General features: G+C 34.6%; 1 long non-coding RNA gene across 2 annotated transcripts in view; it reads right to left on the minus strand.

Annotated features, from left to right (window-relative positions):
• Positions 1-539: 539 nt before the first annotated feature.
• Positions 540-14,652, minus strand: part of LOC123573997 (uncharacterized) — a 46,468-nt gene continuing 32,355 nt past the window's right edge. For both annotated transcript variants that reach the window (XR_012414561.1, XR_006698780.3), the window contains one exon: positions 540-2,702. This is a non-coding gene — a long non-coding RNA (uncharacterized lncRNA). The remainder of the gene's footprint in view (positions 2,703-14,652) is intronic.

Consider the following 14,652-nt stretch of genomic DNA (forward strand, 5'->3'; position numbering starts at 1 on the left):
CTCTGTCCAGTGATGGCCAGTATAAAAGATCAACCTTAGAACCCTGCATTGTGGACACTGGAGAGACCATAGAGTAGTCAGAAGGAAACCACTGTGGCTCGTTATTCAAATACAGGATCCAAGGCTTATTTTGCAGAAACTGTGAGAGAGGTATATTCCCCTCCTCAGTTCCACAACACAACCTCAGACTGCCCTTCAGAAAATTCTTGTTCTTTTTCCAGGAAGAGATTCACTTCAGGGAGTAAAAAAATAAAGATGAACAGAAACAATGTATTCAGTAGCAATGTCTTTCCTTCCACACCTCTTTAACTAGAGCTCCCTCACCCAAACGTTTTGTTTTGTGTTTTGTTTTGTTTTGTTTTGTTTTGTTTTGTTTTGTTAGGAAGGGAGTGAATTCAGTGTTTCAATGTGGCAGCAATTATTATTTTTATAAAATGATTCTATATATGAACCTAACTTTAAGATCAGTAGACAAACTTGATTGCTTTTACTCATATTGGGGAAATTTCTCACAAAAAAAGAAGACAATTCAAATTGAGTAAAAATTTAAGTGTGGTAGATTATTTATTGAACATACAGGTTTAATACATAATTTAAAATCATTTACATGAACATAGAAGTTTTTAAACATCAGTTTATTTGTATAATAAGCTGTATGTTAGTGTTCTTCAGAGGAAAAAAAAAAGGAGATAGATCCCAACACACACACACACACACACACACACACACACACACACACAATTATGGGACCGAACTAATGTACTAATAGAGGGTTAGTAGTCTCATGATCTGCCTTCTGCAAATTGGAGAACCAGGAAAGCAGGTAGTGAAATTCGGGCCAAGTCCAAAGACCTGAGAACCAGAAACTCTGATATCTGAAGTCAGGAGAAGATAGATGCCCCAGCTCAAAAAAAAAAGGAGAATTCGTTCTTTCTCTGCCTTTTTGTTCTATTCTGACCCTCAATGGATAGGACGATGCCTGCCCATGTTAATGATTTTCTTACTTAGTCCACTGACTCAAATGTTAATCTTTTCCAGCAACATCCTCAAAGACACACCCAGAAATAATGTTTTACCAGTTATATGGACTTCCCTTACCTTAGTCAAGCTGACACATAAAATTAACCATCACAGACTGTGAAGGGTGGCAGAATATGTCACCCCGAAATATGCTAGTTTGGTGTAAAGATTATTTTGAGCTAAAGGCCCTTGAAAAACAGCAAATGCAAGAAGGGCATTCTAATCTCCTCTTTTCTTCCTGAAAACAGGAGACAAAAACTCCCATGTGAAAGATACGCTCCCTGTACCAGAAGAGAAGAAACATTCTTGTCACCGGAGATGAGGAGTTGAGACTAAAAAAAAATCTGTACAAACAGACCTTGTTAAAATAGCTCTTATCTTCCTTTAGCCTCCCCACACATTTTAGTTACTTTTCCACAATTGTCACACTTTATTCAATCTGCTATATAAGCATTTGGGTTTTACCACTTCTTAGGGTCTTTATTGTCCTATGGCAGCACCCATGTACATGTAAAAAGTCTGTATATGTTTCTCCTGTTAATATATTTTATGCCAATTTAATTCTCAGACCCAACCAGAGGACCTAAGAGCATTGAGGCAAAGTTTTGCTTGCTCTGTAACTGAGATGTCAGGATTATCTGACAAAGACTCCTTGATCAGGAAGATAATCCCAAGTTAGAATGAAATCTTTATAGAAAAGGGGGATCCACATTGCAATTAAATTGCTTGTAACAGTTTCTGGTTACACCTTAGTGGTAAAAAGTACAGCTTCCTATAAATGGTGATTAAAAATAAAAGTCTAGAATTATCCTTACTTCACTTGATTACTATTACAGAGCCAATAGGCTGTTTTCCTTTCATTAAGGGAGGTAATGTTCCTAAGGAATTAATGAGATTTTTCATCAGTTCTCAAGGTATGTATAAAGTTCCTAGAAACAACTCATCAAATGGTCATTTGTACCCACTCTAGGACACGCATACCAGAGACCTAACAGTGATTGTCTCCTCCTTTCCACTTTGCCCTGAGTAAACAAAACAGCAAGGCCCATTTTAACCTAAAAAGGATTCACATTTTCAACCAACTTTTAAAATTAAGATTCTTTTTGTTTTGTTTTTTTTAATTTGTTTTTATTTTTTGAGAGTCTCACTCTGTGACCCAGACTGGAGTGCAGTGGCACTATCTTGGCTCACTGCAATCTCCAACTCCTGGATTCAAGAGATTCTTGTGCCTCAGCTTCCCTAGTGGCTGGGATTATAGGCACCTGCCACCACTCCCAGTTAATTTTTGTACTTTTAGTAGAGATGGGGTTTCATCATGTTAGCCAGGCTGGTCTTGAACTCCTGACCTCAATTGATCCACCCACCTTGGCTTCCCAAAGTGCTAGGATTACAGGTGTGAGCCACTGCACCTGGCTGATTCTTCTTAATAATCACAAAGGGTTCTCCCTTTTGAAAAAGATGTAACAATTTTTAACATTTCATGTTAGAAACAGTGTGAGGTTTTCTCATACGTGGTACCTAAACTCAGATGACAGGCAGAAACCTCAACTTGTTCCTGAAGTCTCTCAAGAGCCCAGTGCCATCTCAGGCCACCTTCACTATGCAAATAGACCCAAGGTGGCAGGAGGATGCTGCAAGGACCAGTTCCAGCACATTCCATTCCATTTGCTCAAACTCAATACCTGAAAGACAAAAGAATCTCTTACCAAACTTGATAGTGTTAACTTTTAGGGACCTACATTGGAGAGTTAATACAAAAATGTGTTAATTCATGAGGCAATATTTCAGAAAACAGCTGAAGACAATAGAAAATATTGTCTTCCCTACTTCAGGAGACAAAATTTTTCCCTACTTCAGGAGAAAGCCCCAGTTATTTAGAATATGAAATCATAAAATTCAAGATAAGGAGAAAACCCCCAGAATTTATTTGATCATTCAGGTTCTCTTGAATGAGTCAACATGTACCAGTAGAAAAAAATGAAGGAAATCTTTCCACATTGAGAAGCTTATTTAGTCAGCAGATGACTCTCTAAAGGTTTCTGTTAAAGTCCCTGTGCCTGTACTTTTAGCCCCAGGGGGGTAAATAAACCTCAGAGTTTAAACAATTCATCACAGCACCTGGATCTATTTACAATAAAATCATATTTTCACCAAAACCTTTTCATGCTAATACTGGGTCCAGTGTATACTTCTGATGTACAAGGTTGAAAGTATTTTTTCTTTTTCCAATGGAAAAAGGTGCTTGTGACTCAATTTTCTTATACTTCACAGTCCTGTTACTTGGTTGAGGGTTTATTGTACTAATTTGTTTTGGGTGAACCCCATACACTTAACAAATCCTTCTTTAGCCAAAGCAACTTGATCTTTTTTTGACCAAAACAAATCAACCAAATCAGAGAGAGGTGGGAAGAGAGTAATTTTTTCCCCTGAAAGATTAAAAATGCATGGTTGAATAGATTATTAAAAAAAATTAAGAACTTAGAAATCACATGTGGGTAAGGGGAGAGAAGGAGAATTTGACAACAAAAATGTCAAAACTTTTAAAATTCAATGTATTCTTTGCTGATTCTAGTTAGTCCAGTATATATAATAATCAAAGAACAAATTCTGCGTAGTGGTGAAGAGATTTAAACTAGGGGCTTTTAGGTACAGATTCACATTACAAAACCTTGGTTCCTGCACTTCCCTGGCTTTTTCTAAGAATTTTTTGTAAACCTGAAGAAAGTTTATAATTAAACAAGAAAACTCCCTTTATCCCAATCAACAAAGCAGGTGTCTAGACTGCTATGACTGTGACTTCTACACTATAGTCTCCACACCCCTTTCCACCAATAAAACTAAAAGTAAAAGAAAGAGTCTCACCTGAGTAACTGTGAATTCCTGTGTAGAAAATTTTAGTATTTTACCAAAAAGGAAAGTTGGTCATCTTGAAAGTACATAAAGTGCAATACTATTTAGAGCAATGGTGAAATCAAACATGGTGTGCTCACTGGGAAGTTTGCAACGTTTGACAAATTGTAATTCTGTTCTTTGCAAACTTCTAAACACTTCCTGCTAAGTGACAACAAGCTTCAGCAAGTTTCCACAAACCTTCTGCAGCTTCTTCATCTCACTATAAAGAACAGATGCCTTTTAGGGGCTGCTGTGAGCTCTTCTGTTCTCTGTACAATATGTACACGTACAAAAAGGAATTCACATTCGATGAAAATGTGATAGTCAAGGCCTCCAGAAAGCTTTTGCAGTAACTGCACAGCATTCCAACAGCTGGCCTAATTCAAGGGCTCTCTGTCAATCACAGAAAAATGTGACAGACTTGTGACTTTGTGGCAAAAGCAACAAAATTTACAGTTTGAGAGAATTACATCAATAACAAAATAATTTGTGTCGTTAAAATATACAAAGATGCTTCCATTTGTTTTCTAACAAGTTTAATTAAAATGAATGCATATTTTCATAGTTAATATTAGAAAACTGAAAAGTAGATAAATAAAGCTCTAGTCATTTTAATTCAAATCATTAGGGCAAAAAATACGTATCTGGCAATATTTTTTTATGAAGATTAATGCCAATAAATTCAAGTCAAAAAAGAACTCATGCATTATGGGAAAATCACAAAGTTTACTGCGTACTTGATTTTCAAGTTTTTTTTTTAAGTGAACTCAGTTTCCAAAATATTAATCTACTCATAGAATTCACAGGTCATATTTACCAGTACATACATTTATTTTACAATATTTTAAATAAATTTTTGATTGTTCAATTTAAAATTTTATCTAGTATTCTTTTTCTTTTTTTCTTTTTTTTCTTTTTTTATTTTGTTTTTTTTTTTATTATTATACTTTAAGTTCTAGGGTACATGTGCATAATGTGCAGGTTTGTTACATATGTATACTTGTGCCATGTTGCTGTGCTGCACCCATCAACTCGTCAGCACCCATCAACTCGTCATTTACATCAGGTATAACTCCCAGTGCAATCCCTCTCCCCTCCCCCCTCCCTATGATAGGACCCAGTGTGTGATGTTCCCCTTCCCGAGTCCAAGTGATCTAGTATTCTTTTAAACCAAGTTTCTTTTAGAATTTGTATTCTATTCAATGCAAAAAAAATTGTTTGTAGTCCAAAAGACTTATTCTCAGACATTCTTGTTCATATTATCTTAATCTTTAGCTTCATCTGTGATAATTGTCAAAATCAGCAATTACTGGAATTACTCTCTGAGAAAGTTAAAGTAGCTGATCTAAATTGGGGATCCTTAGACAATAATTAGACAAGTTTGTCACACATTGCTCTAAAAATAAATACGTAAATACATAAATAAATACATATAAACAAATAATTGAGAAAACAGTTGTCCAAGACATTTGAATAATCATTAGTAGTTTAACTGGAGGACAACTGCAAAAAAAATAGTAACTTAAAATAGAAAAAGAAAAATAACTTTATAGTAACTGAATGACTTCTATAGCTACTCCTTTAAGCAAGAAATAAAAAAAAAGTAGGGAGCTTGGAACACAAGTCAAAAAGAAGGAGAAAAATGATAGTTTTCTTAAACATGCATATCACATGTTTTATTAGGTAAATTTTGATACAAAAGGTCATATACACATTACTATAATTTAATTTTGTCATTAAACTGTATAATTTGGGGTGGGAAGGCCAATGATACAAATAGTTTTCTTGAGACACATATTACATGTGTGATACCATAAATTTCTTTGCACTATTCTTTTCAGAATTTTGCCTACACTAGGTTTTCATAATTGGCATCTTCTACTTTACAGTTTGGGTTATAATTGATAACCATATTATATTTTATTTCCAAACCTATGATCAATATTTTCATTTAGTGATTCCATTCATGTTATTTTTGTTCACTTTAATTACCTAATTAAGTTAGCAAATGTATTAAGTGTGAGAGGAAAAGACTATACTGCTCTAGCACTTATTTGTTCTGTGATATTTGGCAAGATTTTTAACATCTCTGAAGCTTGCTCTCATCTATAAAATGGGGCTAACAAGGTTACCTGACTTACAGTGTTGTTATAAGGATTAAGTGAATTAAAATATTTGAAGCACTGACAATATGGTCTGACACATGGTCAGTGCTCGACAAATATTAATTATTAGTATTAGAATCGAGATGCCGTGTCTTCTCATAAAATACAGTCCCTACAATGACCATATAATTTATCAACCAAACCAGAAAGTTTGTGAGAATAATATATGGCACGATTACTAATTTCTTAGGAACAAAGGTGAAAACCTGGACAGTCCCAGGAAAATAGAACTATATAATTACCCTCTGACCCTTAAATCTCAATGAGTATATGTTTTAATTATTTTAGAAAAAAAATAGACTAAATTGAAATTAAATTAGGATAGAATTTACAGAACTTTGGAGCTGGAAGAAACTTTAGAATCATATAGCTTCATTTCACTATTTTATAGACAGGAAATTTGAGGCCCCAAAACCTGAAAAGAATTAATCAAATTCTTAATGTAAAATCAAGTTCTAAGCTGACTAGATGAGCCAGAGTGACTTGGTTGCAAATTATCTTCAAAAGATAATTCAGTACAGTATGTTTTATTTTATCTTGTTTTTCATGAGTACTAAAATCTGAGCAGTGAATGAAGTATTCAGGCTGCATTTTATTGTTTGGGGTCCGTTCTAGAAAGGAGAGAGATAATGGGGAGGGAAACAGAAAGGAGATGATGTCACTCGAGGCTAAATGGACACCTGTGGATTCATTCAGAGCCTCTTCAGGAGGGGACTGAATATATTTTTTACAGTCCTCGGGTGAATATAATATGTACACTAAACATCAGATTGAAGGGATTCTCTTTATTTCTTAAGACAATTATATGCTAATTTTGTTGAGGAAGAACCATTCCTTTCTACCCTCAACTCTCTGCTGAGCTTACAACTGATTCTACTTTCAGGTTGCAAAGATGGAATCAGTGGCTCAGAATAAACCAAGCCACACCCAGAGAATCCCTTGTGGATGCTGTAGGGATGGATGGAGAATGCTAGTCAGGCCAATCAGAGTCAAGGAAGGAGTTGCATTTCAGCTACAGGAGAGCATCTTTCACTGAACTAGAGTGTTGATAGTAAACTCAGAAATGTACCACTCTAATGGAAGTGAAATCTGATGTCAGCTACATTTGGTACCAGAAAGTTTTCAAGAGCCAGTGAACACTATTTTGTGCAATCCAGTAAGGACCAGATTTCCTATCACTTGCAACTTATCTGTAAATGTATCTATGTCAGCTCACTGAACACCAACGTTGAGGGAGGCTCATGATTGCATACGGAGGAGGAGCTAGAACAGGGCTGGGCCTGCAGACAGAACTCACCAGTTGATGGCAAGTAGGAGGAAAACAAGGTAGGACTTAGATACAACCAGAGCAATGATTCTCAGACTGGCTGTGCATTATTATATTCACCTGCTGACCTTTCAAACTATACCTAGCCCTTCTCCCCAGAGATTCTAATTTAATTGATCTGGCCTGGAGCCCATATCTCCTGATTCATTGAGTCAGGGTTGAGAACCACTGACCCAATTAATTAATCAAGAGAACCAAATCAATTCTGAAAATTCCTTACTTCCTGCTGACCAATGCGGAGTCTTCTAGAGTCTTCTAATGCAGCGCGGACAAGCCTGGGCCATGGCCTTATGTGCACCTGAATTTTAATCTTGCACTGCTTCTTACCAGTAAGGTACTTTGCACAAGTCTCTCAAGCTCTTGAAAGGTGAAATTGTTGTTATTTAGTATACTTAATGGATATTAAGCCCTCACACATTACTTGGAGGATTGAATGAAATAGTATACATAAAGCTCTTGCGCCAAGCATGGTGGCTCATGCCTATAATCTCAGCACTTTGCAAGGCCGAAGCAGGTGGACTACTTGAGTCTAGGAGTTCAAGACCAGCCTTAGCAAAATGACAAAATCCATCTATTAAAAAAAATACGAAAATTAGCCGGGTGTGGTGGCATGCACCTGTAGTTCCAGCTACTCAGGAGGCTAAGATGGGAGGATTGCTTAAGCCTGGGAGGTGGTGGTTGCAATAAGCTGAGATCACAACACTACACTCCAGCCTGGGTGACAGACCTAGACCCTGTCCCCTCACCAAAAAAAAAAAAAAAAAAAAAAAAAAAAAAAAAAAAAGAGAAAGAAAGAAAAAGAAAAAAAAAGCTTTTGACACAGAGATTGACCTAAGTGAGCACTCAAATGTCAGCTGTATGTGGTAATTAAGTAATAGTACAAATGCTGACATTTCTGTCAGATAATTCTGTGCTATATAAGTACTGAATATGTGACTTTGGACAAATAAATTTCCCTTCTCAGTATCAGTTATCTAAGCTATTCAATAGTATAATAAAATATGCATTAAAAATGTAAACATGCATCTTTAGTTGGTTCTGTATATCGTATATCACATGTGACAGTTTCTACTACACAATAGTCACTTAAACCTTTGCTATCTTATGTTTTTATTTAATTTCATTAAATCACAACTTTTCCCACTACAGAAAAAAAATGTTGAAGTTATTTGTGGGAGGTTTTACATAAGCATGTGAAATGCATTGTATTAGTGTTCTCCAGAGAAAGAAAACAAATAGGATATGGATAGGTGATGATTAATAGATAGATAGATAGATAGATAGATAGATAGATAGATAGATAGAAAATAGATAGATGATAGATAGATAGATAGATGATAGATAGATAGATAGATAGATAGATAGATAGATAGATAGATAGATAGATAATTATGAGGGGTTGGCTTACATGATTATGGAGACTGAGGAGTCCCATTATCAGCCTTCTGTAAGCTAGAAGAGCAGGGTAGCCTGTAGTACATATCCAGTCCAAACCCAAAGGCCTGAGAGCCAGCAGTGCCAATATTTGAGGACAGAAGATGGAAGTGTCAGTCGAACAGAGAGAAAATTCACCCTTCCTCCTCCTTTTTGTTTTCTTTGGTCCCTTAGTGAATTGGATGACACCCATCTGCACTGGTGAGGGCATCTTCTTTACTCAGTCTACTGATTCAAATGCTAACCTCTTCCAGCAACGCCCTCACAGACACATCCAGAAATAATGTTTTACCAGCTATCTGGGCATTTTTTAGTTCAGTCAAATCATCATATAAAACTGGCAATCACATGCATGCTGGAAAATTGATTCCCCTTGGTGAAGTGTATATTGATTCTTCTAAAATAACACTAATCACAAATAGCCAGTGGCAGAAAGCTACAAAACAACAGCATTATCAAAGAAAGGTAGTACACAAGAAGTTAAACTTATCTTCCAAAATAGCATGGTCAGGAAGGATTCAAAAGTATGTAAGAGCATTTCTTGCAAATGAATAAGAACAAGCACAGGGTGATTTCTCTAGCAAATTTTGGTAATCCGTCCAATTGACAGAGCAAATGTTGAGCTGCTTCAAACATAATCAGTCCACATGCCAGCACCACAGTGCCGGCCGGGTTCAGGGGTTGGATGAAAAAATCGATTGCTTTATGAGCAATAAAATACATACATACAAACATATACACACACAGACACAAGAGAATAAAGTAAAATAATGAAGGTCAACGCTAAATAGAAATATTAGTTGATGACATTTCCCCATAAGCTCCTACTCTTAAGATTGAAACGTTGAGCTACTGCAGTTTTGTGTACTTCCAGGGTATTTTTTAAGAGTTCACCTAAACTAGGAGCAGAACTGCCACTGACTACCGCCTTGTTAGAGCACCAGATAACCTACATAATTAGCGAAGGACTATGAGAGTAAATCCTGGCTTAGGAAGTGAAAGTGGAAGCTAGAAAATGGAATTTTAAAAACGAATAGGCAGATAATTATTCATCAAGTAGTCTTTGATTCTCTAGTGTGAAATAAGACCAGACATTATTTCTAGTGTGAAATAAGACAGACATAATCATGACAGGTGAGTTTTGTGAAATATAGGTAGAAGGTAAGTTTATTATCTGGGAGTGAGGTGTCAGCTTCTGGATGAGGCTTATGTGACTTCTCCAATTGCGTTCACAGGAATTCTGGATGTGTCGGCCAGGCCTGTGTATTGTTTGCACTCAGCCCCAAGTCTCAGTTTTTAAATGCGTAAAAATCACCAAATTTTACAGTCTCATGTGAGACTACGAACATTTTTCTTTCTTGTTTTTAATTACTAGAAATTGTAATTGACCTGTGTAAGTGATATCCGTTGCATTTCTTAAGTAGCTGAGCTCTGATGTGAACTCCTTTCATTGTTAATGAAGAAAGGAGTGTTTGCTTCAGGAACTTGAGTGTGACGGAAATGTCAATGAAGAAAAACATAACAATTTTATCCCTGAAACAAAGAATAATTTTTCTGCTGCGTATTTTTTTTTTCATTGCAGCACCATATGATGTACAACCATATGATCTAAAAATCTGGTTTAGTTCACTCCTCTGAAAATCTCAGAGATTAGAAATATTCTTATTCTTTCTTAATTACCTTGCTCATTTCCAAATTAAATCTCTGTTTTTTTAACAATCAATTTGCATTCAAATTCCGAATTTCTTCATGGCAGTAGGCCAGGCTCTAAAGAAAATATTGTTGGTTAAAAGGACTATAAGTGAAGCTAGGGGAGCCTGATTTATTTTTGTCCATTCTCTCTCATTTGTATTGCAGGAGAGATTTTTCTTAATTTCTTTTCAGCCATTGGTTTATCGTTCTGCCTTCCTATAAACTTTAGGTAAGATAGCTGAAGGTCTTAGGATTCTGCGTTTTCTATATCAGCAAAACTCAGAGTCTGTGCTATGAAAGGGGTGTGATTTTTGATTATCCCAGTGTTATATAACTCTGCAGATTTTCTAAGATGTAATGATATTTAGAGGTGACAGTAAAAGCATTACAATTCCACCAAGTGTTATACAGAGAAACCATGCATAGCAAAGGCTCAAATTTTTCAAACAGCTAGTAGGAACATAATGAACTATGTTTTTCTCTATAATATTTTTATCAAACTAAAATAGCTAGTTGAAATTTTGGTCACTAACTTGAGATGCTGTTATAATATACCTATTAACTGACAAATAAATCCTTTATACTATTTATGAATTTTCAGTACTTTCATAAGATATACATTAAGCAGGAATGAAAAAACTCATGTGGACTATTATGCAGTGAATATTTTTAGTTCTTATTTGAATGAAAAAATATATTGACACATTTAGAAACTTTGGAAATTCCTTGAATTATTTTTCCTTTAAAGTGTTCGTAAAGCTTAGTTTCATCATGACAGTAGTAGTAGTAGTACTAGTAGTAGTAGTAGTAGTAGTAGTAGTAGTAGTAGTAGCAGTAGTTATATGGTGCTTATAAAAATGAGCATTTATCCTAGTATCCTTATAAAATAGGTTGTGACTTCAAATCTATTTTTCCACAGGAAAGACAAAAATGTGTCAGAATGAAAATTTAAAGATGAAGATAGCATTTTATGAAGTTCTGTCTCTATAAAATTTCCCCAGAATCATGAAATTAATGATGGTCACACATATCAGGATGACTTGTACCAGTAGATGTTAAGGCCTTAAAGTAGTTATTAAGGTAGTACAGTATTGATGCAAAGAGACATAATCAAAACATTGGAACAGATTAAGAGTCCATAAACAGATTCACAAATATAAGCATATAACTTATAACAAAAATTTCACTGCAGAGCAATGAAGAAACAACAGTATTTTTAATAAATAGTATGATCAAGTTAGATATCTATATAAGAAAATGATTCTTGATTTCTATTGTATTCCATAAACAAAAATCACTTTCAAATAATGGATCTGAATGTAAAAGGGCAATAAAAAATAAAGAATCAAGAAAAATAATATAGAACGTTTTACTTTGAATAGACAAAGATTTCTTGAAAAGCATTCAAATAGCCTTAGCCATAAGAAAAGAGATCTAGAACTTGAACTACATTAAAATTAAGAGCTTCTTTTAATCAAAATACACCATTAAGAGAATGGAAAAGCAAGTCACAAATCAGGGGGGAAAATATGCAAACATATAAATGACAAAGAACTAACACAAATGTTTAAAATATTCTACAAAATAATAGAAAAATACAAACAGTTTAATTTAAAACTAATAAGTATGCACTTCACAGAAGAGGATAATTAAGAAAGAGTGCTCATTCTCATTAATCATTGGAGAAACACACGTTAAAACTACAATGTATTCTTAATCTGTGTTCTGCTGCTATATGGAGTACCACAGATGAGGTAATTTATAAAGAACAGAAGTTTATTTGGATCATGGTTCTGGAGACTGGAAAGTCCAAAAGCATGGTGCTGACATCTGGCAAGGGTAGTCCCATGGCGGAAGGGATCACATAGTGAGGAAGTACACTTGAGAGACAGCAAATGGGGGCCAAACTCATTCTTTTATCCAGAACTCACTCCTGTGATAACTTACTCACTCCTGAGTTAACTACATTAATCCATTCATAAGCTAATCACCTCTTAAAGGCTCTACCTCCCAATATTGTTAAATTTCAACATGGGTTTTAGAAAGGATATTCATACTATAGCAAATGGGATGCTATTATACATCAGAGAGCTAAGTTTAAAAGATTGACAATAGACCTTATTGGTATGAATGTGCAACAACTGGAAGTCATATATATTTCTCTTGGAAGTATAAATTGGCTCAACCATTTTGGAGAACTACTAGCTGTTTCTACTAAGACTGAATATATGTACACTCTATAACATACAAATTTCACTTTTAGGTATATTCTAAAAGTGAATAGAATACCTTGGTGTGTGCACTAAAACACATGTTTAAGAATGTTCGTAACATCATTAATGATAATAGCCAAAGATGGAATCAGCCCAAATGCTCATCAACAGTAAAATGGATAAATCAATTAAAATGCTCATACAGGAAAATTTATAGAGCAATGTGAAAGAATAAACAAGTATTAAACGCTATTGCATGGATGAATTTCACAAACATAATGTTATTCAAAAGATGCCAGACATACACTGTTTGTTTCTTTTTACATGAAGTTCAAAATGAGATATCTAAAAAATTTGAAGCCAGATAGTTGGTTACCTCTGAGAAAAGGACTCATGAGTGCTGGTAATACATTATTTATTGGCCTGTGTGGTGGATATATGGGTTCACTTGGTGAAAACTTATCAATCTGTATACTTTTGATTTCTACATTTTGCTGTAAATTAACTTCTATAAAAAGTTTATTAAACAGAAATATGCATATGCATTTCAAAACTGAAATATAAGATAAATTATGCCTGGCATACTTCAACCTCCCTTCAAGGAAAGTGGGAAATTATAAAGTAGCAAAAAAAAAAAATGCTGTGAAAATAAAATATTAACAGAATTAGCAATATTTGGGATTTTTCCACTGAGAACTGCTTCCTACAGTTACCACAGTAATGTGACACAAATCAGCTTATAGATTTTGTTAACCCTTATTGACCTAATGTGACACAAATCAGCTTAAAGATTTTGTTAACCCTTATTGACTTCATGAAGCACGTTGGCATTGTTGGGATATGAATGTAATATTTCAATATATTACTCAGGAGTAAGTTTTCACATAAATTTGTATAATCTAAACTTCTTTCAATGTTACAGTATAATTCAAAATTACTTGTATTTAAACCTTCCCCAACTCCCACCATTATCCCAACCCACATTCATAATAATTATTGAGCAATATTATCAAGAAATAGTATTTGTTCTTCAGGATTTCTTTCAACCATATCCTTGGGTCTTGATATACTCTCCTATACCTCCATAGTAAACCACTGCTTGAAATTCACCCAAGATGAAGGTGCACCATGTCTCAAAAATTCAAGGAGGTTTTAGCAATATTTAATAAAGTCACAGTAATGAATCAAAGAAGAAATCACTTGATAATCTGACTTAGAGAACATCAGAAAGTGACAAATTCTAACTTACTATAACTATAAAGTGTTATAAAACAAGGATGGCAAATACATGATATTTATGATATAGTTGCCTTCCTTAACACATCAACACATCTCAACATAGTACATATCACTTATTTATAAGGACTCTTTTTTCCTGCAAAAGCCTAAATATCATCTCAAAGTTCTTCTTAATACCACGATCTAGAAAGCATTAGGCAATTGTTGACATGTGAATTTTCATATAGATTGTTTTCATAATCTATAAGAAAATTTGAGACTTACCAAATACAGTAGCCATTTTTACAAACATAGATCATTATAAGAGAGAATTGACAATATCATAAAACACCATTTTTCAGCAAATCCAAGGCAGACACTAATGCAGACCAAACAGCTTATATCTCTTTCATCTGAGAATCTCCCTCTTAAAATATATCCAAAAATGTGTTCTTGTTTCTACTGTTCACATTCCTACTGCTTGAACATTTTGTTTGCTTGGGGTTTCAATATCAGTAAACTAGTACAACTGACTTTAATTAATTAGAACAATAACATCTTTCTGCAACGACATTTTTCTGGCCTGCCTAATGTTCAATACATGTTTGTTTCACTGTCACTTTGCTATTTCACCACCCTAAATCAGGCTTTCCAAATTGAAAAACTTTCAAGAGATTACATCACAAATAAT

This window comes from Macaca fascicularis, chromosome 6, assembly GCF_037993035.2.
Source record: "Macaca fascicularis isolate 582-1 chromosome 6, T2T-MFA8v1.1".
NCBI classification, from domain to species: Eukaryota; Metazoa; Chordata; class Mammalia; order Primates; family Cercopithecidae; genus Macaca; species Macaca fascicularis.